Below are 27097 nucleotides of genomic sequence, written 5' to 3' on the forward strand. Positions count from 1 at the left end.
CAATCTCAACACTGCTGTTGGAGGGGGTGGTCTGCTACAGCTCTGGGCTGGTCTGCACTCCTGCCCTGGCATCTTCACTGCTTGAATGGCCAGATTATTCTGACCTGAGTCAGGTCAGCTCAGAGATCTGCCTGAAACTGAACCTGTGCTTTGGGTTTGGTTTCAGTGGTTGCTCACCCCCATGCTGGGGAAGAGGTGATGCTCTGCAGGTTTCTCCTGTGTGGTGGAGGAGGGCAGACTTGCCTGTTCACCAGGATCTTCTATCTGCTGAGGCTGCAGAAGAAATTGCAAACTGAGGTGTCTGAAGTGGGAATGCTGACTCTAAGTAGCCAGTAGGCACAAGGATTCCTTTCAAAGCTTTTCCAGTGTAACTGTCTTCAGCAGCAATCTATTAATAGTCCACTAATTTAGAGAAGTACCAGTGGCAATTAACATTGTGAAGTGACACCCATTCAAGGGTGGAAATGCTTATCCCTGCAGTGATGATGTTATTGCACAGTGCAGCTTCTGCTCATGTTGGTGTATTCATGGAGCACTGGAATTAATTGGGAGCTGTGAAATCTGTATCAAGTGGGAAGTTTTGTTAAAGCTTTGCAATTCCTCTTGTTTTTAGTTGTTGTCCTGTGTTCTGCAGTAAAACTGCATGGTGAAGGAGGCTGGGCAGCCTCACCTCACAGGAGAGCTGTCCCCCCACTTGTCCCTGTGGAATTAGGGGAGCTGGGCAGCAGGGCTCCTTGGAAAGCCTTTTGGGAGAAGCCTTGGTGGCCTGAGGGTCCCAAAGCTGCTCAGAGATGGTGTCATGGTGCACTGTGTGCTGCTCCCACAGGTTCTCACTCCTTCCAAATACACCCTGATCCTCCCCCTGCTCCCACTTGCCTGTGTGACTCTCAGAGAAGTTGCACACATAAGGAGACCTCAGAGTTGACTGGCAGACCAGATCCGGATTACAATGCTCTGTGGATTTTGCAGGCCAGATTAAAGTACTTGGAAGGATCAGTCTGGCTCATGGGCTATATTTTTGACATACTTGTTGTAGGAAAGTATTAGGAGTTGTAAGAAGGACTAATGTGAGCTTATATTCTACAATTTGGTGTGGTAACTGCTTTGTTAGGGAAAGCAGAATTTGGAGAAGTTGTACTATTTTTGTGTGTTGGGTTTTTTGTTGCAGCAAATGCCTGTAACATCTCCTACATTGAAAAGCAAACCTCATTTTCTCCCTTATAACCATTCAATTAGTCTCATCTCTGCTCCCATTTTCCAAGCAACTTAACAAGATGAGAAAAATCCTTCAAATTGCACTTATAATATAAACACTGCCAGGGAGCCTTTAGCAGGCAGGAAAGCCAATGGGACAATCTCCATTTCCAGAAAGCTGGTTAAGAGCAAATGCATTTCAGCTGATAAATGGCAGGTAAAGGCGTGTGTCTGCATAATGCAGTTATCACCTGAGAAATGTTTTCCATGTAGAGATGTTAATGTACCTTGCAAGGAAATGTGAGAATCTTTCTACTTCTGAGGCACAAGGAAATTGAAGGACAAGTCTGGAGCAACATCCCAAGGACATGCTGCCATAAGTAGGAGAGTTTTGTGGCTGTGTTGGGGAACTTCCATCTTAACCAGCATTGGTGAATCAGTCTGGAATGGGTTTTATGAAATGTTGTGTCCCCTTTGCAGTAAGGAGCTGTTACTGGTCTCACTGGGTGCAGTGAGAGGCTTCAGCCCAGTGTGGGTTTCAGGAAAGCCCTGTGGAAAGCTGATTCTCCAGCAGCATGTGACACTGGACTTCTTTCTCAGACTGAAAATGGGATGTGCTTAGGGACAGTGCCTGGCCTAGGGGAGAGAGAAATTTAATTTTAAGGCACCTTTCTTTCCCTCCTCTCTATTCTCTAGATAATAATTACAGCTTGGTGGAAAAGGCTTGCTTGGTTTTCTTAAATGTCTTGGAATATTCAAGTAGCTTGGATCAGTCTCCAGCTGGTTAATAGGCAAACAAGTACATCCAGCTGGTCAGTGAATATCTGGAGCTTGGAATGATCTGCAGGGGCTGCAGGATTGCCTGGCTGGGGGTTGTGGGTGTGCTGAGCAGATGGCAGCTCTGTTCCTAGGGCCAGAACACAAGAGAGGTAGAAGCACCAGAGGACATTGTAATCAGGAGGGACAGGAAAACTGTGGTACAAAAATGACAAAATAAGTTGATAGAGGTCAAACCCTACAGGTAATGAAAATTCATTAGCTCTGCTATTCTCTCATACAGCAGCAGAATAAGTGTAGAATTGACCTAAATTTTTTGGATAGAATAAATGTAAAACTCCACCAAAAAACCCCCAAAAAACCAAAAATCCAAAATAACCCAAAAACAACAACAACAACAACAACAACAAAAACACCAAGAAACAAAACCCACACTAAAAAAGCTCAGGCTGCAATATGAGAATTATCTGTACCACCTGTTCTTGTATTAGTTCTTCCTTAACTTTTATATGTAAATGTATATAGATATTTTGGGCAGAATTTGTAGGTTGGGTTAAGCAGGGTGAATATCATAGACAATGAGGATAAAATAGTATAAAAGGAAGGTTATCTTGATATTTGCATCACAATCTTATGTGGAACTTGGCATTGTGCTGGATTTCATCTTTGTCTTCATTGCTTCAGTCATCAAATTTCTACTTTTTAAAAAAAGAAATTTAGAGGGAATGTGGACATTTAAATTTAGCATTAGAGGTCATATACCAACATTTCTGATGACTTCAGCTATTTACTTTTCTGCTGTTAAACTTTTGGTTTAACACCTCTGAGAGCACTTTTTGCCCTATCCTTTGTAGATGCCAAATTTTACACGGGTTTCAAAACAAAATGAATTGCTCTCTGCTGATTTTTCTTCCTTTAAACACATCATTTCTGGTCCCAGAAGGCTTATCACAGGCTACTGGACAGTGGATGGGTGTTGAGGGGTGGAATTATGACATGGTTTCTTTCCATCAGTGTTGGTTTCCAGCACTGGCACCAGTTTTATCTTTATCAGTTTCTGATGAAACATTTTCAGATCGTGGTTAAATTCACTCATCAAAAATTAAAAAAACCCCAAACTGACCAAGAAATTGCTGATCTTCTTCCCCAAACCTTTCTTCTTCTCCCCCAAACCTTTCTGCCTCTCCCTGCTCTGTGTTTGGAGGAACCTCCTGTTCTTCAATCCAGGTCCCAAGTTCAGGAGCTGTTTCTGGAAGCCAGGGAAGAGGAACTGGTCTGGTGTCTCCATTAAATCTGGGGGATTTCAGTGCACTTTGGATCACTCTGTCGTTCCCATCCAATTTAAATTTGCAAAGTTTTTTACTTAGGTATTTTAAACCAAATACTCACTTTGCTGAAAGGAGATTGATCTTCGAAAAATAAAATGAAGTAGTCCACTGGAAAATCCTTACTGAAGCGTGGCACTGCTGTCAGGCCCAGAATTTGTTTTCCAGATGTTAATTTGATAGAGCTGGGGTTGGAACTGCTCAAATTGCTAAAAACTTACAGAAAAATTGTAACCCTTCAGGAGGGGTGTTCTAATGTGACCGTTTCCTCTCCGACAATGCCCTCCTTTGATGGGTTTGCCATTGCAGAGTTAAGTCTTTGCATTTGCGTTCATCTTCTCATGAATTAGTGGCCATGGATGCTTTTTTCCTGTCTTGTAAATGAACACTAACAACTTGTCAAGCTCTTAATCTCTTTGCACCAAAAAATAGCTTTGATCATTGCAGGATACGATTCCTACTAAATGCGTGTGATATTAATATCCTTTTTTTTTAATATGTCAATCTTAGCTAGAATTTCCTTGAGCAAAATGACTGGGACACCAATGGGGAGAGAGTTAGAAAAGGGAAAATTTCTATAGATCAGATGAAATGCTTAAAATACCTCTTTAGGAACCTTCAAAAAATTTTAACTGCTGATCTGCATTTTCAGTGTAGTACAGGCATTACAGCAAGCCTTGTTGAAGGGCAGTATTAAACCTTTTATTTACAGAGAGCAATTGGGTCACTTCCCTCTAAATATTCCAGACCAAATGTTTGTTGGCTTGATTTATAAAGAATTAGCAGGAATTACACACCAGTCAGAGTAGCTGCACACAGTTCAGTCTGTACCAGAGGTCTATCTGCTGGAAAATCAAAGCCAACATATTTTCAAGGCTGGTTTGAAAGGAGATGAAAGAAAATCTACAAAATGGGATTTTCCTAAACTAAGATTCAGGTTGGGGTTAATGATGTTTAGGTTACAGCCTCAGGACATACCTCAAGTGTGTGCCTTATTGAGGGTTATTCCTTCCAATAATGAACGTGAGTTTCTGTTTTTAGGGTGATAAACAATATCCTCCTCAGTGAGCAAAGAGATTAACAATACATGACATTAAACACAAGATGTGCAAAAAGGAACAGCACACTCACTAACTCCTCTGAGCTTTATATCATCTCAAAACATAAATTTTGTTGCCAATGGAACTCTATATAAGAATTAATTAGGGAACTTCACAAGCAGTCAAAACTCTTGTATGCCATTATAAATTTATCATTGCTGAAAGGATCTATTTCTGCTGTCAGACATCATGCTTATGTGGCAGAATATGGAATAAATAATCTTCTTCCTATATAAAGAGCCCTGGAAAAATGTTTGGAAAGCTCGTTTTTAAAAAGCCAAACGTGTTTATTTTCTGTAAGGCGTTGCTGATGAAACAACCAGCTAGTATGCTGACATTCAAATATTCAAACATTTGCAGCAGATTCCTTGGTCTCCACAATCAGAGTGTTGAATTCTGCAGTGCTTGAGCCTATCTATAGATGTTTCCCCCAAAAGAGAGGCAGGAGGTGTGCTGGGAGTAAACCCCTGACATCTGAGTGCTCAGGCAGTCCTTTTGCACTGCAGGACCAACCTACCTTTGCATTCATTTTCACTTGAATTTCATTAACCAGAAACAATTGCTCTTCTCAGGAGTTTTCTAAGCTTATCTCACTCATTCCAGTGTCAGTATTAAATGTGTAATAGCAGTTATATATCTAACAGTATCAAGATACTTGGGAAAGCCAGTACTCTGTATTTCCAGTTATTACATGTAGTTAAACATTCTGTGCTACTTCATATTTCAGTAACTCAACAACTCCACCCCTAACAGGTGTCAGAATAGGTGATATAGGCAGGGGAATTACATATGCTTCTCCTGTAGACATTCAAGGCCCAGCCAATATGAGAATCTGTTCCTAAAGTGACTTCATTTGCAACTGAGAAAAACTCTTTTTCCCATCCCCTGTGCACTCTCAGGTGCCTTGTGCAGCTCAAAGACCATCACAGCTAACAAGAATTCAGATTACAGGAGTCTGCACAGCACTACTGACACAAGCTCCTGTGGGACCTTGTCCTGGCTGTCCCCACTGTCTTCTGCACAGTGCCAAGAAACACAGCATGAAAGAAGGGCTGAGCAGTGGAGAAAGTGGGAGCAGGAAAAGGTGATGAAAGAACTGCTGAAGAGCCCAAATTTAACCCTCTGAGGGCTGAACTGGCAGGACTGGGTCTGCAGGAGGTACTGCAGAGCCTGGATGTGAGTGCTGGGTGGTGAAATGAGAGCGGGAGGAGGAAGGACAGGGGACCAGAGCAGTGAGGATGTGAGGGGCTGCCCAGAGGAGCTGACTCAGGGCAGAGCCTGGGCAGTCTCAGCAGGCACTGTCCCCACCAGGAAAGGGCTGTGCCTGGGTATTCACACTCACAGTGGCTGTAAACTGAGGGCAGAAACACTTCAGAGAAAATGATGTTCTAATTTTTTTCTTTGGCTCTTGGAATGGACAGTGTGTTATCCTGTTGTTTTTAGCTTTGGGGAGCCTCAGACAGGTAAGGATTTAATGCTGTCAAAACCTCCACTCTGAGTCCTTCCTGTCTCTTGGGTTCTTTTGCATCAGATCCTCTCATGTCTCTGTTGCATCATTTTACTGACAGGCCAGATTTGCCAGAAATTCACACTTTTGCTGCACATCTTTCACACACACAGTGTACTGTGGGTGTGATCCTCATCCTGCTTTGTCTGCTGTTTTTATCCATGTCACCTTAAATGCACAATATTAGACAAAACTGCTCAGGAGCAATATTTTTTTAGGTAGCAAATCTGTGTGGTTTAATGTTATCATTTCTAACTGAATGTGATATGTTGAGCTGTGTGAAGCTGTTGCCCCATAAATACCTGGGAGTGCCTGAGATGTGTTTATTTGTGGTTCAGCTTGCTGCCTGATGAGCAGGGGCTTTCTCACACATTCTTCTTGTTATTTTTTCGTGTTTCATTTTCTTACAGGCTCATGGTTGGTTGTTTTTTAATGCCATGAAGATGAAGTTCCTTCTGTGATAAAGAGCCCTAGAGCCATTATCAAAGTGTGACTTTGCTGAAGTCAATCTATCATATCACTCTTACATGTTTGAAATGTTCTCCTTTTATTGTAGTGAGTCCTTAACGTGGGTGTGATGTGCATGAAACAAATCCCTGAGAGGGACATCCTGCAGCCTCTTTGGGTGCTCCTGGTCCTATGGGCTCTCTACCCAGACACAGTGCACAGCCTCCCTTGCAAGAAATCAAATGTCAGCACTTGTGGGTACACCTGCATTGCTCAAGGTTAGCCCTAAAAAATAGATTAGAAATTTGGGTTGGATAATAAGACTGTCTGTCTTTCAGTGATGGTATTGAAACTGTGAAGTATTTTCTGGAAGAGGTTACAGTTCCTTTTAAAGAAGAAAGGCAAGAGAAATTTCTGTTGGGAATGGTTAGGTAGAGTTGATTTGGATTTGGGAAGGACCTAGGTATTTTGGGAGGTCCCTTCCATCCCATAATTCTGCATTCTGTGCTTCATCATTTCACAGACAGTCTAGCAAGATGCAAAAATCTTAATGGAGGTTGTTAAAATAGAAATCTGTCAAGTTTCTGTGAATTACAAGCCAAGCAGAAGATCTCCAGAGAGAGGGGGGAAACAACTCTGAAAACCTTGTACTCAAAGATGGGTCTACACCTGAGAACATTAACACAATGTGAAAGCCTGAAAACATCTGCCATCAAGTGAGATCCAGGAGATCTGTGTGAAACCAGATCTGTGTGAAACTCCAACTACAGCCTGTTCTGAACATGCAGGAGCAGATGAAAATGTGGAGATATTGAAGAAACTTGGAGTTAAGGGGCAATGAGCAGTGGAAAAAAGAATTCTGTACTTTGATTTATATATTATTTTCTAATGTCTGAGAATTGAAGTCTTGAGCAGTTTTCATTCTTAATAATATTTATGAAATGGGTTAATTGATTTATTCAAGTTCCTGAATGTTAAAAATGTTTGATTTTAGATTTTGATCATGTTATAGGTAAAAGCTATCCTGGCATGAAGAGACATTTGGGGGAAGAGCAGTGTGAAGGTAATTACGTTTTGGTGTTATATTTTAAACATGGTAGCATGTAGTGTTTTGACAATCCTTAGCTTTTATTAGTTTAGGTATTCAGTTCTAATGAAAATTTTAATAATAGACCATGACCACCTCTGTAGAGAAAACACAGAGGCTGTAAATGCTACAGAAATAGTGTTAATGGGTGAAATTAGAAAATTAATACTTTGTAGGGAACAGAAATAACAAGCACACCCTGCTGGCTGCTCAGTGAGCAGAAATAACAATTCAGCCCCTATAAAATAGATAAACAGGCTGTAGCTGGGCTGAGTTGGAGTGTGGAGGATGAGGGATCTTGCAGGATTTGGACAGCAAATTCATCTCTTTGGATGGTAGATGGAAATATGGCAGGCAGATCCAAAGCAATGCAAACTGGAAGAAAGAGTTTTAAAATGTTTGCCCATGAGGATGTGTTCAAAATTGTTGCAAGAGTCATAAGGTGTCATATTGTTAAGGACCACTTAGGTATGTTTGCTGAATAAGGAGATGTAAAAGAATGAAAAAAGCTATGAAATGAGGGAGAAGGTTGTATTAAGGAGATAAAAATGTAGAAAGTTGCTAAAATGAGGAAGTAAATGAATAATGCTATATGCTTCTTTCTCTAACTCATCTAAGATGGCAACAGAAATACTTGAATTAAAATGAATCTATCTTTTTATCCAACACACAGTTCTCCAATTTTCCTTGCATAAAGCTCACTTATGGCATGTATCAGAGGTGATTTCTTCATAGTATTCTACACTGGCTTTGCCTGAGGCTCACCATTGAGCTTGAAGGAGTCTTTGGGATTGAACTTGATTTCTTTGGCAGTGGTAAATTAGATACTTCCATTGATGCATTTAGATGTGAAAGGAAAATGGGCTTGATGAGGATTTTATACTGCATGGCAATTTAGGACTGAGGTATGCACAATTCCTGTTTTACCATCCAGCATCTCACTTGTACCATTAATGGGATCTCCAGAATTTCAAGTTTAATTAAGGTTTTGAATGAAAGATATTTGGATATCTACAGGTGTTAAACTTTTACTTGATATCTTTGTCCCAGATTTCCTTTCTCTTAAATATACATCTACTCCTTACTCTCTTTTATTTTTTCCTATGAGGTGGAAAATTTGTTCAAAAAATTCAACTGATGCTGGGAACACAACCAGAATCTCTGTCCAGTGTACTGGCTCAGAGGGAGCTTTGGCTGACATTGAACTGGGTGGTCCCTTGTGAAGGCCAAAAGTGACTGCTAGGGGCTAAAAAGACCAGGCTTCTGTAGTGTGATTCTCTCTGCTGATTTTTAATACAGCTTTTTGTTGATTGATTGAGCTTTCAGGGAAACCACACCAATACAGCTTTTGGGCTACAGACTTCCCCAGCCTTTAAATAGTTACAGACAAAAAAATATCTGTTTAATCACTCTTATCATGATTTGTACTTTGGCTCTACATAGAGCTGCTTTTAAATATTCCTGTGGTCAGAGAAGGATGAATAGTCCATAACTAATAGTCCATTTGTCTGATTCTAAACACGATGCTTTGTGAAAGCTGACCGAGGACAGAGACTAGACAGAACTAAAGAATAAAGTAGGGATTTATTAGAAGGCCTCCATGGATCCACCTTGGGCAGCCCAAGAGCCCAGCCAGAGCTGCACCCAAGATGAACCAAAATGGTCACAAAATGGACGACCAGGCATGGGGTCTGTCACTGTGATCAGTTCTGCTCCATTTGCATATTGGAGTTCACTGTCCAGTTACAGATTTAGCCCATGCAGTCCCATCCTTCTTGTTTTTCTCTCTTCAGTCCATGTTGTTTAGGCTCTTGGGCCTGTAATTTGGACTGGTTGTCCTTGGTCCCCAGCTAGAGAAGGAATTGTTTTGTCTTCAATGTGAAGAGAGCTCACCATCCCCTGATACGAAGCTCAGAAGTGCACACTAAAGCAGCACAGAATCTGGAAAATACAAAAGCTAAAACCTGAGGCATCAAACAGAGGAGTACATGATGATGTGCCCCCAGCAGGAGCCCTGGCTGTGGGTTCTGCATGGGCTGGGCAGGGAGGTGTCACACCCTGTGCATGCTGAGGGGACTGCTCCTCCCTGCAAAGCCAGGGACAGACCCAACCTTTGGTCCTGCTCACTTGTCCCAAACAATCAATTTATCTGTGCAGCCACACTGATGCTCCAGCTAAGCTTGCTGCATTAATTATATCTGCCCTGAGCTTACAAGCTTTTAGAGCTATTTTGAACATAAATTTTGCAAGCTTGCAAGACAGCAAGGGGTTTTCTTCTTCCAAGGTACCCAACTTGCAATTAAATGGAACTGCCAGGTGCTGGTCATTACCAAAACTCTCCCTCAATCTGCAGATTTAGGATAAAGGATTGATAATTCTAAATTATTGAATCAGTACCAGGGAATGATTATACTTTTAGACACTTTGTGTTGGAGATTTTCTGTCACTCTCAAAATGGGACCTATTCAAGTATGTTCTTGCCAAGGAATGTGACAGAGATATTTTCTTCAATGTACTCCTTTACAAGTTAAAAGCATGGACTGAGATGCATTACACCCATTTAAACCCACAACTGGGTCTAATGTGCACTCTCTTGGTGTTGTGAGTAGCTAATGATGGAGTATTTGGGCTCTAACAGAACTGTATAATTTAAAAAATGCCAACTAATATACCACAAATTCTGTTTTAGAATGTAACAGTCCGTGTAGTGGTGTCTGGGTGCACTTAAGGAGGTCTCTGTTTGCTCCCTCAGGATGAGGTGAAATGTGTGATTTGGGAAATCTGAACAGAGAATTTGTGAAGAGATGGCACAGAGACAGGAATATTTTTAAGCCCATGTTAGAAAGTATTTCCCAGGAAGCTGAGTGTAATTTTGTAAGATTCTGGATGCTTCCTCCTGTGTTTCCTTAAACTCAGTCTGTTTGTGGATAGCTTCCATCACCGTGCCTGTGTTTTTGTATTAATAACCACACTTATTCACAGTAGTCTTTAACTGGAAAGTGTTCTGAAACTGTTAGGTGTTGTGATGGAGTAGGAAGGAGAGCTTTTATCTGCCAAGCATTGTTTTGGGTCAATAATTAGTTTGTGGTCCACCAACACAAAAAACCTACTGAGTGTCTATTTGATATCTACTTTTGATGAAAGATTTCATTGCTGGTTTAAATTCTCTGGCTTCTGTTTAATCTCTTCCAGTGGTTCAGCTGCTATAGGAGAAGAATGTAAGACCTGTTATATTGTTCATTACTTACACACATAAAGATTTGAATATTTTGATATTTCAGTCCTATCTGTTGTAGGGACTTTGTTTTGAAAAGTATCTTCTTCTATCAAGCCACAGCAGACTTCCTGATTGTTCCAAAGATGAGTTCTTAGCAAAATAAATGGCAACAGAGCTATAAACTGAACTGAAGAGAGCTGCTTTTAATAGAAACCTTCGATCTCAAGCTCAAACCTTCGATTTCTGCAGAGTGCTCTTGGAAGACAAAATCAGGAAAATGAGCTAGGCTGGGACAGCCCCAGAAAACACCAGTTTAGGGACCCATAGCTTGAATGCCATCAGTGTGTCCTGTAAAACACCTGACTGAGGAGGGAGCCCAGCCAAGCCCTTGTGTGCCCCAATGCAGAGTGGCAGAGTTGCTTTCATATGGGCTAAACATTTATGTCTCTTTATGAAGGGATTTTGTGAGCAGAGAATGCTGCTCTCACAAAGGGCAGCCTCTGAATGTGGGCCATGGAGAGTTGCAGGAGTTACTGCAAATGCAAGCCCAGCAATGGTTCCTTTTATCTCTGCTGGTTTCTCTCCTCCTCTCACCCCTCACTCCCAACGTAGATCACATTCCTTAAAGCAGCTGCTTGACTTCCAAAAATGCTCAACCCTCCTGTCTCCCACTGAGAGGAGGAAATGGTTACTATGGCTTCACTGCACAAGAACAGATGCATTTCAATATGTTGGGTACTAAGCACACTGTTAGTGCTCCAGGCTGTTTAAGTCCAGAACAGGATTGGCCCATGGATAGCCCAGATAATGCTGCCCTGGCTCCAAATTCCTTTTTGATATTATAGAGAGTATCAGTGCAAAATAACAGGGGAGGTCTGAGTCCTGCTTGTGCTCTTCCTTCCCTGGTGTTTCACCAGGTTTCAGACTGATTAAGGGCCCTAAGAGAGGGGAATGCATTCAGATGAGCCAAAGGCTGCATCTGGGACTGATTCTACCCTCAGTATATAAGGAAACAGTCAATGGACATATGTGGGTTAAGAAAGTGGGAGTGGGAAGCTGTGGCAATTTCCAGCAAAGGGGAATTTCCAGGGAAGGGGATTTTGGTGTTTATGCTATCTACCTGTTAATATATTGCAAGGTATTAAAGGGAAGAGAGTGCACACTGTACATTGGAGTTGAGAGAAACTAATTTTCAGACTTTGGGGAAATTTGAGTGGGGATCTGAGTGGTGTGGTTTGAACCCTCCTCTCTGTGCAAAGTTAGTGAGTGAATCATCAGAAACATTTTGACATTCTGCCCATGCAATTCTATTCACTTCAGCTCATTTCTAAAACCTGATTCTGTGTTCTGATGTATTCATTCTGAAGGGAGTCGGGGTGGACTGGGAATAGTTTCTGGATCTTTTCCTCCATCACTAACTTCTATAGGGGCTCTAAATAGAAATGTAGCATACTTTGCTGAAGCACATGAAATGTCAGTTCTACAGTGCTGTCATTCATAAGAACTCAGTGATGTTATGGTAGTCAGTTCCCTAAAATCACACTCATTTTGGCATTTCTCTATTTTTTCATCTTTGCAGAAAATGGTGGCTCTGAGAATCAACCTGTCTAATTTGAGTGAGACCTTCCATTAAGTGAACAAATAAGCTCTCTCTTTCTGATTGTCTCAGATCTTGAAAGGTTTTCAAAAGTCCTTTTTTTGCTAACATCACAAAGCTTTACAGTTTAGAAAGCCTAGAATTCAAAGCTTCATCTACATTTTTAATCTACAAAAGTAAATCTTCTGCACATCTTAGACTTCTGGTAAGTGGGTCTCTTAGTTTAATCCTCCATTATTTCTTTTGATTGGAGTTTTACTACTGTGTTTTCTAAAGTACTGCAATTCATATCTTTCATATATGAAAATGTGTTTAAAGACTTGTCCATCTGCAAGGTCATTTATTTTGTAGGCATCTTTATAAATCAACCCAAGTACTCTAAACACAATAGCAGGGTAATTTATAGGTGCCTCAGTGGGGATGCAAAAAGATTTGAATAAATCATTGGAGATCAGGCAGAAAGTAGGTAATTGGAGTGATATCTCTAGGGGGGGAAATAACAGAGCTGTTTGCAAATAGCACAGAAATACTCCAGTCAGCATGTGGGACAGGTGAGCCCAAGCAGAGTCACCTGTGCAAGGAGCACAGTGAGGACAAGTGCCCAGCACTCAGTGCCAGCGTTGGCCCTGGGTCCCTGTGCTGGCCAGGATGGGCACAGCTGCCTTGCAAGGGATGTGTGAGGCTTGGCTTGTGGTGGCTGTGAGGAAAGGGAATTATTGCTCTGGTCTGCTCCTGACAGCTACTAAAGAGCCTGTCCTGAGAAGCTCTGGGAGGTTGTGCTGCAAGGAATAGTGTCTAAATACAATTTATCACTAGGCTGTCCCCAAGACAAGGCTCATGAGCCCAGCAGGACCAGCCCTGAAGTCTGTGAGTGGCACAGCCAGGGCTGGGTGTGTGCAGCTCCCTGTGTGATTCTGGTCCTGTGCCACCTGTAATATATCCTCATCCTATGCTTCAGAGGCACGTGTTTGTCTTGGCTAAATTCCTCCTTCTACTAAATCTATATCATCTCTGAAAGGTAGAGCAAGAGTTGGTGCTTAAATTTCTTTCTTATCTGGATACCATTTAATTGACTTTTGACTTTTTATACAGCATCTCTTCCATGTGTGACTTTCTTTTCACTCTTGTTCTGAAGTGAACAGGATGTGATATGCTCAAAACAACATCTGAGGCTATCAAAACACAATGAATATTGTGTGAAAAATATAAAAGAAAAGGAGAAAACATTAAAAAGATTTAGTTCCAGTGAAAGAGCATCTCATCTTCCTACCTCATTCTTGGCCTCTGAGGCTTACCTTGAGGTGAGCATAGGAATCATCAAAAGTTGCCCTTTCTTTGACAGTCAGGACTTATTTCTGTGTCTGTTAAAGCCCTTTGCACATTAATGCCCTGGGCCTTTGTTGGCTTCCCTTTTTCTGTGGCTTGGGCAGGACAGCTGTAACAACTTCACTGAAATGTCCAAGAGCAGAATAAAATTATTCTGGCAAAGAAATGTTAGTTTCTTTATCCTTGTGGGATTGTGTGTATATACAATAAAGGGGAGTTCAGTGTTCCTTACTGGTTACTTAGAAGATTACCCTTCCAGCAGCCCCAGTTCACTGAGGCACTTAAGCATGGATTTAATTTTAAGCACAGAATGAAGTGAGAGCCAGTTGTCAGCTCTGTGCTTTTCATCTCCCCAGCTTGAATTATCTTCCTTGCTGCTCTGATCTTATCTTCCACTTACATATTCTCAGTCCTCTATGGCTTCCTATCTTGTCACCTGTTTCACATACCTTAATCTCACCTTAAAATGCCACCCAGTTCTTCATATCTGCAGGGATTTGCCTCACACAGAGGCAGTCTCTCAATCCCACCTGACACTGGCAAATTCTCTTGACCTGCAGCACATTCTTTTTTTCTGAGCACAGGGCTGCTACTCTTCTTCCCCTGTTCCTGTCCCCCACCCCACCAGGGACCTTGCTGGTGGTCCCTTGCCACATATGCCAGCACTTTCCCAAATAATTCTCAGCCTTTATTCCTCTCACTCATCTCATTGTTCTTTACCATAATTTAATTTGAATGTATGGTATGGATTAAAAAATCCAGAACAACAGGTGTCACAAAGAATTAAATTCTCAAACGACAGGGTCAATATTCTTTGTAAGAGCTGTGTAAATTCAGGTGCAAAGGTCAGGCATGGATCTGAGCTCCAGCTGACCCAGGAGGTTCATTCCTGGTCACTGCAGGGAAAGACAAGTGGGTGATGTTTGAGGAAGGAGGCCCAGGAGAGATACCAATGCACACAGTGCCTCTCATTTGCATTTCCCTTGCATGTTAATGTCTGTGGATGCTTTATTTTAGAGCTGATTGGAAGGACTGATTACATCAGTCTGTTATTGAAGGAAGGTATTTGCAGAGGACAACAATAATAAAAGCTGTTAAAGCTTCAATACATACCAGCTTTCAAAATCACAAAAAATGTCACCCTTTCAAGATTTTTTGGTCTTCACCTTTTCAGCTCTTCCAATTTTAACATAGTAAATGTAGTAAAACCTCTGGTGAATGGCCATTTAAACTTTTATTACAGCTTTGATGCTAGAGGACAGAATTTGGTCACTCATGAAGTTGTGCTACTATTCACTGCCAGTAATATAGCAAATCAGTTCTCTCTTTTATGATAAACTGTGCTTTATTTCTTATAAAGTGCTGTAATTTCACTCTATTGAAACACTTTTTCTCCCCAGCAAAATTAATTTCAAGTCATGTTTATTTACCTGACTAACCTTGTCTTTGCTTGTTGCATCATTTGTTTTTCAGTAAGTGCTGCTGGGATTTACTGTGACTTGTTAACTATTACTTCCACCAATTGCCTGTTTAAATTGTATTATTCAGATTGTAACATGGCTGAAATGACAGGAATTAAAAATAGATCCTTTTCTCTAGGGCTCAAGACATAGAACATAAAATAAAATGCCTTGAAAACTTGTTAAAAGCCCGGATTAATTCTAAAATTCATAAATAAAGTGATTGCAGCAATTAACTTCGTCTCTCTTAAGAGACTCTAACTATACAAGTTAATCTCTGAAGGTTCTTTGAAAGTATTGCCCACAGTCATTTCCAGGCACGAGGTCTCAGCAGAGCCCTGTCCTACTTGAGAGGCTCAGGCTCGCTGAGGCAGGAGGATTTCTGACTGATGCTCCTAGGAGCCTGCCTTTGCTTTGCTGCAAATGTGCTCTGGGAGCAAGAGCCAAAAGCAGTGGTGGCATGTAATCATTAGCAAAGACTTCTATAACCCTTTTAGAAGTCAGCTCTGACCACATTTCCAAATGTGTCCCTGCCACGAGCAAGTTACTTTGTTTGTGAGAATTAATTCAAAGCCAGTAACAAACTACCGGGACAGTTTTGTCTGAGGTTCTGCTCGTAAATTTGAGAATGCCCCATTTACCAAGTGACCAGTTTTACTTAAACATTTTTCAAACACTGCCTTAGAGAATTAGGAAGACCAGGAGAGGGAGAAGAGTTGCTGTTTCTGTTTAAAACACAAGCCAGAGGTTTTTAATGATCTTTAGTCTGCAGCTCCCACAGGCTAACTCAGGATCGCAGCAATGTGCTGTTAATTAGCTAGGTTGTATAATTTGAGCCATGGCTGTGTGCAATTCAATGTGAGTGACAGAAGCTGCTCAAAAGGCAAAATAAAATGTGTGGGATATGAAGTTGCTGAGCTCCCTGTGCCTCTTCAGCCTGCAATAAGTACTAGAGCTGGCTGTTTAAAAATTGGCCCACAGCTGTCCACAGACCATTGTGGTGGTATTGCAGTCCCTAGATGATACCTGAAAGCTGCTGGTCATATCCTTCACTCCAAAAAAGGAGTGAACAAATAAATCCCAAAAGAGCTGCAAAGCTCCATACTCTAACTGAAATAGCTTAATTGTTTTGTAGCAAAGGAAAAAACACCTTGTTTTCCTGGCAGGGGCTGGAGGCAGATGCACACCTTCACATTTGGACTAAGCTGGCCAGTCCCAAAGCACTTCTCATGCAGGAGCCAGGGATCTGCAATGCAGAGAAGAGTTTCTGATTTTACAGATCAGAAAACTGAAACACAAAAAGGTAAAATTAATTACCCCAGATCTGTTTTTCCCATGGTATTGTCATTTATAAAACTGGATCTGGTCCATGCTAATTCTTCATCCAGTTGGCTCTGAAGCTTTTCTGTCCTGTTTAGTGCAGCACATCTTTAATCACAGGCAATATATTCTGTGACAGAGCCTTGTAGGTCTTGCATAGTGGGTAGATAGAGCAATAAAGTGAGTGTGTAAGGACTGAAGTGCAGCTTCTCATCACAATTACTTGGCAGTCATGCCTTGAGTTCAGAACACCCTGAAAGATGGTCTAATTCTTACTACATTTATCACTGGTAAAGATGTGGTTGCTGATCTCACTGAAGGCTCCTTCTGGTTTTTAAGTGATTATTTTGCTTTAAGGCATGATGTGTCCCAGTACTTTCTATCAGTTATAAATTCTACTTTTCCCCCTAGGGCCCAGTGGAATTTGTCATGGATGTTTTTGCTGCTGTTGGGTTCTGGGAGGCCATTCTGGCTCACTGTTATCTATAGCACTCTCAAAAGCTTGGGTTTAGTTACATTTCAAGAACAGATTCTCTGTTTCTTGTAAACTGCAAATGTCCTTGAAGAACATTTAATTCTCTGCAGTTTTCCATCTTAGATTTTATCAAAATGTATAGCAAACACAGTTAAATTCCTTTACAGATAAAAATGAAGGACATATGGTTGAAAAGGACATACGGATACAAAATGTGCATATTTATACAAACATGCCCTGGTCAGCTGAGATTATCCTTTTCTTTCTCTTGTGATCAAAATGCAGTAAGACAGAGAGGATAGTGCAGTTCCTACAGAGCCAGATATGAACCTTGCAAAAGGCATTAGGAAGATTTCCAGTGATTTCCCTCAGCCTTGGATCAGATCTTTGTTGCTGGGTGAACACCAGTAAGCAGTTTGGGCTAACTTTAACCGTGTGCAAAGCCCTTGTGAGCAGTTAAAGACACCAAATATTTTCAGTGTAATTTCATTTCCATTTTGAGTGTGTACTAAATGCTAAATAAATGAATAAATAAATAAAATAAGCTTAACCAAAGAAAAGAACAACCTGCATGATGGATTCATGAGGTGATGATATGGACAGAAAGGTTTGCCTGTTGTTTCTGACTCAGTTCCCAGGGAAATCGATAGGAGATAACTCTGTTTGCATCTGAACAGTGCTAGTTACCTTCTCTACAGCTTCTGAGATGCTCAACTCCTGTGTGGGTAAACAGCTCAGCTAGTAAATAAGTGTGTAGAGTCTGTAGAGCTACACCAGCTACATGAGATGATCTGTTCCTAAAGCATCTGCCTGTAACATCAAATATTCAGACAGCCCAAGAGTTTAGCTGTTTGAATTTCAAAATCTCATAAAGATAAATCTCATAAAGTGCTCTGCTGTCAGCTTATAAACATGGTTTGTGTTTTTCTTGTGCTGCTTGTGTTTTCTGAGAGGATTGTTTTCATAGTTTAATAAGAACATTCATGTCCATGACACACCTTCCAGCAATCCTATTTCAATATACTGAAATACCTCATCAGTGGCAGCTTTGGATTGAAAATGGGCTTTTGTGAATCATGGGGACCATTAAAAAGAAGACATTTTCTTGTCTGTATGTTCAACAGCTTTCTAATTTCTCTTGTTTCTTTCAAGTAGCATTGCAATTGCCTGTGTTGGTAGAGCATTTTACAAATCACTAAGATTTAAATTCTTTTCCTAGTCTCTAATGAGATCAAATGTAGCCAAACAAATCTGGAAGATTTGCACTCTGTTATGGGCAATAGGGAATATTTCCTGTAGTAATTCCTGTTCTGTTAATATCAGGTAAGAGTGTCCATGTGTATATTGCATGACACTCATTTTATTTCCTTTCTACCTTTAAATGTTGCTATATTTCATAACAAATATGATGTAAAAAGCCACTTCTCAGTAACGGGGAGGAGAAAAAGAAGATGTATTAAAATATTGGGTATTTCCTGGTGAAGCAGCTTGTGTTGCCAGCTCCCATTCCCATTCCATGGAAGCTGAGGGCCTTCCAGCTTTCTCTTGTTCTCAGCAAAGCCTGTGGGGCTCAGTGGCTCCTGCAGTGCTCTGTGCTGGAGATGTGCTGTGGCTGCTGGCAGTTATATGTGCAGTGCTGGGAGATCTCAGGGAAAATGGATTTATGAGGAATATAAACTCCCAACTGCAACACTGCATCAAGGTGGTCTAGAAACTGATGAGCTCAGAGCTCATCTCAATACTTAAGTAAAGCAGCCAGAGCTGTCAATTGGAAAAAGGATATGCCTGAAAAGGAAAAGGCATGTGATAGATGCCATCTATCCTCTCTCTCTCTCAAACTGAAATCTGTATTTCCCTGTGTGTCCCTCTCAGGCTGCAATGGGAAGGTTGCATGGCCTGGGAGGCTGCTCAAAGTGCCACAGGTCAAATCTCACTTCTGCACTGGATGAAGATAAACCTTCCTTATCTGTTCAGACATGAGATAGCAACAGCTGTCCTGTGCAGGGCCAGGAGCTGGACCTTGAGGATCCTTGTGGAGCCCTTCCAGCTCAAGATATTCCACCATTCTGTGATTCCTAGGGTCAGCAGTGGATTTATGGTAAAACAAAAGGGAGGAAAGTTGTGGAGCTTCTTTGCAGGAAGATGCTTCCAGTGCAAGCTTCTCCCTCCAGACAAGCACAGGGTAAGCAGCTGGTAGGAAAGATAAGAATTCCAGGCTTGAGAGGCCACCCAATCCTCCTGCTCCAATGGGATAACTGCACCAGTCCTGACAGCTGCCTGTCTGATCTATCTTCAGAGATCCCCTCTGATGGGACCACCCTGTCTATAAATAATTATCTATTATATATAATTATATAAATATTATATATTATTTTATAAATAATAAACTATTCCTTTCATTTCTCTTTCCATTAAATAATTTTCTTGATGCGTGTCTTGAATCTTCTGTTAACTGCTGCTCAACCTATTTGACATACAAAGGAAAAGGATTGTTCTTTCCTTGCTTGCATAAAGTGCTCCCAGTTAAGCACACCCAATCTTTTCCTGTTTGATGTTTATTTTGCAGTGCATTGTGTAGTAGTAAGGGTATGAAAACAATCTGAACCCACCAGCCAGCTCAGAAAGTGTCAGCCAAGGATGCTAAAAGGCCTGAAACTTTGGGGAAGTTTGAACTTGAATTTAGATGACAAGCTTTGGCCAGGGGCCAGCTGTGGCTAAAAACCATTCTGCTGTGCAGACAGCAGCTTTAACAAGCTGGAGAGATGGGCTGCCAGCCAAGCTTTGCTGGGCACAGGCAGAAACCTGGGCCACGTGCTGAATAGGAAGTGCAAGAAAGACAAAATATTGATGTCCAGGGGCCCTGCACATACAGACAGGTCATTCTGGGGCTGGACACACAGAAGACCAAGTGACATTTGGTAGCTGATATGGGCACAAGCAGCACTTGAGCCACAAAGATACTGTGTTAGGGCCAACCCCACTTATAAAAATACCCCAAAAGGCCAAGAATCACTCCTGAGAAGTGCTCTTGGCCCCTTGGGACTGCAGTGTGAAGCTGGAAAGTCAGCCTCAGTCCCGCCTCTTGCCAGTCAAATATGAATATACAAAATATGGAAGCATATTGTCTGCTGTCACAACTCATCTGTAAAGCAGATGTTTCTTCTGGGGAATTATTCATGCTAAAGATCACACTTCAAAGTTAACAATAATTGTCATTTGTTCCCTTTAAAAAAAAAAAATGAAAGCTGGAAATCAAATTAATGACTACATTTTCTCAAGGGAAGAGACAGAAGAGGGAATATGATCCTTTTGGTATTATATTTGTAGCAAATAGTTTTAGGCAAACATATTGGTTCCACACTATTTTCACATGGATTTAGATAAGAGGGATACAAATAACAGGGGAATAAGAGAAATTGCAGAGGAGGATGGGACAGGAAAAAGAGTACAGAGGGGCTGAAATGAGAAGACTGTACGGTCTAGAGGGTGAATACATTTGGGCAACAAAGAAAGCAGCATCCTGAAGGGAAAAGCAGTCCATAAATTTGTAGAAACTGCAAAATCCTGCGCTAGCAGACAAAGGCAGGCAGGTATTTTTAGGGCAGTAAGGTAAACATGATGCTGAGAGACTTGGCTCAATGTCCTGCATTGCTCCTTAAACCTGGCTGTGCATGTGACCTGTCTTGGTGTGGGCAGGCTGCAAGGAGAGGCTGCAGCCCATGAGGTTTTCTTATGGGTCACTGCTCTGCAGCCTCCTGGTTAGGACCTCATTCATTTCAGTGAGCTCCTACGACTTCACAGAAGCCAAAAGCAGCTGTCTTTCAAATTACTGCATGCTTTATCACCCAGACAAATTTTTACCTACTTTGGGTCAGATACAGGATGAATGGCAGCCTCTAAGTGTTTATGAATTGCCTGGGAAGTCAGAGTCCTGTGTGACACTGTTCTTGGACTCACAGGCTGCTTTCCCATGAATGAGTTGAATGGTGCCAAGGCACATTCCCAGGCACCAGAGCTGAGCTGTGTGCCTGCATTGCCAGGATGGTCCTGACTGGTCTGCCATAGAGGTGCAGAACCCCCTTTTGGCTGGTTTGGGTCCCACAAGTCTGTCCATATAGAAATCTTCCACATGAAACATTTTGCACTCACTCACTGACCAAGATTTTCAACAATAATATTTTGCTGGGTAAATTTCTGATTGTAACTGACTATATGCACAATTTCAGAAGTGGAAAAATGCCTATTTTGCATTTATGTCAGCCACATAAACACTGATGTATAGACCTATATAACTGTTTATTGTTAGTGAAAGTTAAGAAAATATTTTGAAAAATGATACCAATATTTTGATTCTTCATATTTATCTCTTCTTGGAAATTCCTTGGATCATTAATCAATATTGTTATTTCCATTACCAAAGACTATTCAAAAAACTATAAATGCATTTCAGAGTCAGGCTTCATCAAGACTTCTTATCATCAGTTCAGGAGCTTGTACCAAGGGCTAGTGCAATTGCTGTTATGAACTTTGAAAAGGGTAGTTGAATGCTATAGCCTTCATTAAGTTTTGATAAATGCATTCACTTCAAGTTTGTATCCCAAAGATGTTACTTTGGCTTGACTAACTCAAGAAAAAATGATGTGTGTTGGAATTTTCAGGATGAGTGTCTTACCTGGAAGGTGGGAAGGAAACACAGGTGTTATTTAGATATTTAAATGTATTTATTTTTAATATTAAAGCTGACAATTCATGACATGTCTGTGCTCATTTTATTTCCAGTTCCTAAAATCAGCTCCCCTCTTGAGCCGGTTTGGGATTAAGGGTCTGGTGTATAAATTGTTACATGGCACAGTGCTGGATAATTAAACAGCTGCTTTGCACAGAGCTCCCTCCCTCTCTGACAAAGCAGATGTTTGATCTTTCTGCTGATTTCCAGTGTTCCTCAGTAACACACAGTGTAAATCAGCTTTGCTCACAGCTCTGATCTGTTGGAGCTTCCTGAGCATGGATCAGAGCCTGGCATCCGGCGTTTGGTACCTCAGGGTTGCCTGCATCTCATGGTACTGCAGAAAAGAGAGAGTTTGCAGCTTTTGTGGCTGGTTTAAGTACATATTCAAAAATGATCATCACTAGGAGAGTTTCAACTGTAATTTACTTTTGACCTTTGGTGTGAATCTACCTCCATAATTTTTTCTAAGAGCTGTGCGCCTGTCCCAGTGAGTGCCCATCAATCAGCACATCCCAGTGAGTGCCCACCAATCAGCACATCCCCATGAGTGAAGGTACATCAGCACATCCCTGTGAGTGGTCACCAGCACATCCCAAAGAGTGCCCACCAGCACATCCCACTCAGTGCCCATCACCCCATCCCAAAGAATGCCCATCACCCCATCCCAGTGAGTGCCCACCAGCACATCCCAATGAGTGAATACCCATCATGCCATCCCAAGGGGTGCTCATCACCCCATCCCAAGGGGTGCCCATCAGTCACCCCATCCCAATGAGTGCCCACCAGCACATCCCCACCAGGCCAGAGCAGCTCCCCCCAGTCTAACACCTGTTACAGGTGTCAGACCTGGTGCCATCATTTGCATTCCAAGAGCTGTGAGTGGGAGCACAGCCTTACAGGAGGAGCAGGAGCAAGAGGGATGCATAAATGGGATTTGCCTTTTGCCTCCCTCCTGCAGCTGGCAATGACAGCCTGAGCTGCTCAACTCCATCCTGAGCCCTCAGCAGCATCCACTCAGCACCCTGGGTGAGAGCTCACGGGGTATGTGTGTCAGCAGGAGAGTGTGAATCTCTCCTGTGTTTACCTTCTGGTCAGAAGCACCAAGCAAATCCCAAGTGATAGATGAGCTGAACAAAACAATGCATCAGGTCAAGTGGAATACATTCCTCATCAAGCTGGAAAGATATTCCTGCATCATTCTTTTCTGCCCTTTGTTATCACTTGATTTTTAAAAAGACTCTGTGTGCACAGAGCTGCAATGAGCAGCATCCTCCAGGTAAAGCCCTCCTGCCCTGCCCTGCTCCCAGGGTCTTGTGGCTGATGCTGGAGCTGCTTCCCAGTGTGTCAGGCAGCTGCTAAAAACTGTGATGAAAAGAGGAACATGATAGTATTATATATATTATAATATTATAAATATTGGGAAGTGATAGCCAGGGTGTCCCATGGAAGTGTGTGTGTGTGAGTCAAGCCAGGCAGCCTGACCATCCTGTCTTCAATCAAACACTGATTTCCAAAGGCCTGTACTTCCTCAGACACATATTTCCATTTAGTTATGTGCTTTGCTAGGATAAATTTCATACAATGTGGAGATTTTTGGACTTGCAGATTTTTTAATTGGCCCTGCTAGTTCTAATAGAACACGATGTTCTTATTCCTAATTTATGTTATACATATTTATACCCATTTCCAGTGTATTTATAATGGGAATAAAGTTTATACCTCAATCCACATTTACTCCCAGATGGGAAAATGCCCATGAACTTCTTATTCAGGGGATAAATGGGTATTGTAGTACATGGTCCATATTCTGCATTGTTATATGCTGATCCAACTCCCCAGATCCTTCAAATTACCTCTTTGGAAGTGAGTGAGGGAGATGTGCCAAATTCAGAGCCTGGCTGAGAGTCTGGCTTATTTTCTAGAGATGCTGAATATTCCAGGGCTTGCACAGTATCTTTCAGATATATAGAAGAAATAACTGCCTTAGAAATCCTCTCTTCACAGAGACAACAATTTAAAATTATTGTATAACATGCCCTTTTCTCCATCACATGGTCCTCATTTTGTTCACCATTATTTTTAATGGACCAATTTTCTCTCTTCCTTTTCATCTACTGAGTCCTTATTATTATTATCATCATCAAATTCTTTGTGGGCTGCCAGCATTTGATATTTCATTTCACTGATTTAATTATCTCTGTGGCTTGTTATGGGCCTGATTATTTTAATAGATCTCCAAATCCTCCTCTTTACCAAAATGCTTACATGCAAATCTGTTTGCTCACTGTGTATATGGTGCTTGGTTCTTGGGCCCTTTTGTACCTTGCTTTTGTTCCAGGGATGTTTTAGACTGATCAGATTTTACAGCTTCACCCACTGAACATGGGCAGACAGGTAACACAACAGGGCCTTCCCATGTGCAGGTAAAAGGATGTTACACTGGTTTAAATAATCTGATTTTGTCTTCTGAGCATCATCACCATCTTTGGAAACTTGGACAAGGGATAAAAGAAGCCACTCTGAGCTAAGGGGATTTTTGCTGTCATCTCTGCTGTGGATTAAACAGTTCCTTGTACGGGCTGCTAAGATTTTCTGCCTGACACGATGCTCTAGGAATGACACAAAAGGAGTCCTCACTGTGAGAGCTCCTGCTACAGCTTTCATTGTGTTTCACAGGCAGCTCCCCAAAACATTGCCCTTTATGCTCTATCTTTATGTGATCCACAATATTTGACTCATCCCTCAGCAGCACCCCAGTGGCTGGCCCCTCAATTCTCATTCCTCCTGCAAACCAGGCCAGCCATGTGCTGTCAAGAGAGATCTTGTAGCTGTTGGTCTTTCAGAGAACCTCAGCCCAGCTTCTGCATTGTGCTGACTGGCCTCCTGTAATTGCAATTACTTTAGGAATAATGATGGACACACACATGGACACGCTGTAATTGTGTGAGTTTCTTGGATCTATTATAATCAAGAGTCCATAAATAACTGTTTCTAATAGATTTGACTAAAGAAGGTAATTGCTACTTAAATGGTTAATTCATTGCATGTTAATTAAGTCCTCAATAGGTGAGAACATTTTAATGGAAAGTAACTCATAAAGCATATTTTTAATAATTATTATTTGCCTGAAAAGGATCTGATGCAGAAGTCATGTAATGACAAGCTCTAATTGATGTTTTTAAAATATATTTATTATGGATAAATAGTTACTTTATTGCACATATCTCTTTCCTTCATATGCACAAGTTCCCAGCTGGAGGCCCTGTTCTGTTTTATTTTAGTCTGTTCTTCCCTGCTTTGGAAAATTCTCTCACTTGTGCTTGTAAAATAATCTCAGTCACTGCAGCACAAAGCAGGATGTGAGCAGAGGCAGGGAGCTGCTGGCTTCTCCAGAAAAAGTTCTAGTTTTAACTTCAATTGACTGTTCAGCTTTAGGTTTTGTGATGGTACTGGGTGCAAGGCCAACAGAATTCTGTTTTCTACACAGTTAGGCTTGGAGTGTGAGACAGAGAAACCCTTGGAAGCTCCAGAGATGGAAATCAAAGTAACAGGCCAGGGCAACTTTTTTGTAGACATCCTCACAACTCCCAGATCACAGAGGTGCACAGATGGTCCCTATTGTGTCGCATCTCAGAAGAGAAAGTTGTAATTGGGGTCCTCCTGGACACCTGGATGTTGCTGCCATGGTGATGGCACATGAGCAGAGACCTCACCTGGGGAGCGTGCAAGGTGCCAGGCCTGAGTAAAATGGTTGTGCAGAAAGAAAGGATAAGTTGCAATGTCCATTGTTGATGATTTCATTTGCCATGAAGGAATGAGGAATGGGAGCTGGACAGTTGGACTGGATGTGCTTCAGGCAATACAGCAGTGTCCCAACCGTGTTTAATCAAATATCCTGGGAGGAGTTTGAACTGGGAACAAGTAGTATCAGATTTAAGGGCTGGGGGAGTAGACAGCTGATGTTCTTTCCTGGCAAAAATATTATGAGAAAGTCTGTCCTGACCTTTCCTTAGCACTCACTTGCTGTTTATCTTCACATATCTTCACCTCTCTGTGATTCACTGGCATCTTTGGCATCACTGGGCAGTGATTGTTCTTATTTATTTGTGAATTGAAAGAGAGGTCCTCTGAGACTAAAATGAGCAGTGGACAGGAAATGGATCTGTTGGTAGCACTGGTAGGGTGGGGATAGCCTTTAAAATGTCACTGCACTTCCCTGGATCTTTTTTTTTCCCCATCCATAAGATGGAGTTAACTATGCACATTTCCTTCATGAAAACCATTTAGTATTTTCTGTTGAAAAATCCTATATATGTTATAAGTGTTAATCATTTTTGTCACTCAGGCACTGATTTAGGAATTTCTGGAGTACTCCCACATGTTGAAAATCACACCTATCTTAAGGACGAGAATATTAGATCCCAGTACAGAACTGGGCTAATTTGACAATGACATATTTTTCTAGGATAATGCCTCAGATAGATCTTATATAAGAAAATGAATTGCACTTATATCTAGAAAGAACTATGGATCATATGATTTTACCTGTTTAAATCCAGCACTGCTGCATTTATTGAAGGAATTTATGTATGTTTGTGGTGGGGTTTCCCAAGAGACATTGCATCCTTCTCTTCTGTTGGTCCTTTGTACCAATGCTTAATCAACTGTTTACTTATGTAAAAATTCTTGTTTCCTGGATTTTTTTTCTTTTTTTTTTTTTTTTTTTTTTTTTTCAGGAAAAATAGCTAAATTACTGAGGAAGTTTTCTTTTTCCTTTTTTTTTTTTGTTTCAGGGTGTAAATTGGGCATCAGGTTGGTGGTTGACTCAAAAATTAACAACCCTTGAGTCTTACAGCTCCTGGATTCCTGTTGCTGAAAGGAGATGCCCATCATTATTTAATTAAGAATGTTGTTGAGGTAGGTCCTTAGGGATTTAATCTGATGAAGATGGTGCTTATTCAGTAAAGAACAAACACTTTAATACCAGGTACCATCCCAATGAGTTATCCAGCTCGACTTTTGAATAGTCACTATGAACTGGAAAGAAGAAATCATGGAGTGTCAATAGAGCAAGTTTGAATGCTACTGTCATAATCTGCTTATACTGATACATCAAAATTCATCTTTAATCCTTGTGTGGGGTTTGAAAGGTATATTCAGAAGGTCCACCTTCAGTCCAGGTTTTATTAACCAATAGAGAAACATCTGATGGTCTGAGAATAGCAGGCAGTGAGCAGGAATCTACCTTAGGGCAAGAGTGAGGAACCAGTGGGCAAAATCTGACACTCAGACCACTGGATGCAGCCTAAATTGTCAGAGTAAAAACCCAGCAAGGCCAGATTTGAAGAGACAGCAAATAACTTTCATGCAACCAGCTAACAGAGCTTAAAAAACATGGATACGCTTCCAGATGTAGAAGTACTTGTGCAGGGCTGGCAAAAAAATAAACTTCAAGTCTGGACCAATCTGTGAACAAATTACCCTAGTGTTTAACTTCTAATAATTAGCTCAATAATTGGGTGGGAAAAACATTAAC

At 41.3% G+C, this 27097-nt stretch overlaps 1 long non-coding RNA gene across 3 annotated transcripts in view; it reads left to right on the plus strand.

Annotated features, from left to right (window-relative positions):
* Nucleotides 1-27097, plus strand: part of LOC139598205 (uncharacterized) — a 141938-nt gene that overhangs the window by 94419 nt on the left and 20422 nt on the right. The window contains exons 1-2 of one of the 3 annotated variants that reach the window (XR_011681825.1): nucleotides 6508-6628; nucleotides 7363-7413. The exons of 1 other annotated variant lie outside the window; for it this stretch is intronic. This is a non-coding gene — a long non-coding RNA (uncharacterized lncRNA). Of the gene's footprint in view, nucleotides 1-6507; nucleotides 6629-7362; nucleotides 7414-26144; nucleotides 26479-27097 lie in introns of those variants that run through there. One more of the 3 variants, XR_011681826.1, reaches the window with a different exon arrangement.

This window comes from Agelaius tricolor, unplaced genomic scaffold (genome assembly GCF_023055355.1).
Source record: "Agelaius tricolor isolate 1412-34295 unplaced genomic scaffold, bAgeTri1.0.p SCAF_19, whole genome shotgun sequence".
Classification (NCBI taxonomy): Eukaryota; Metazoa; Chordata; class Aves; order Passeriformes; family Icteridae; genus Agelaius; species Agelaius tricolor.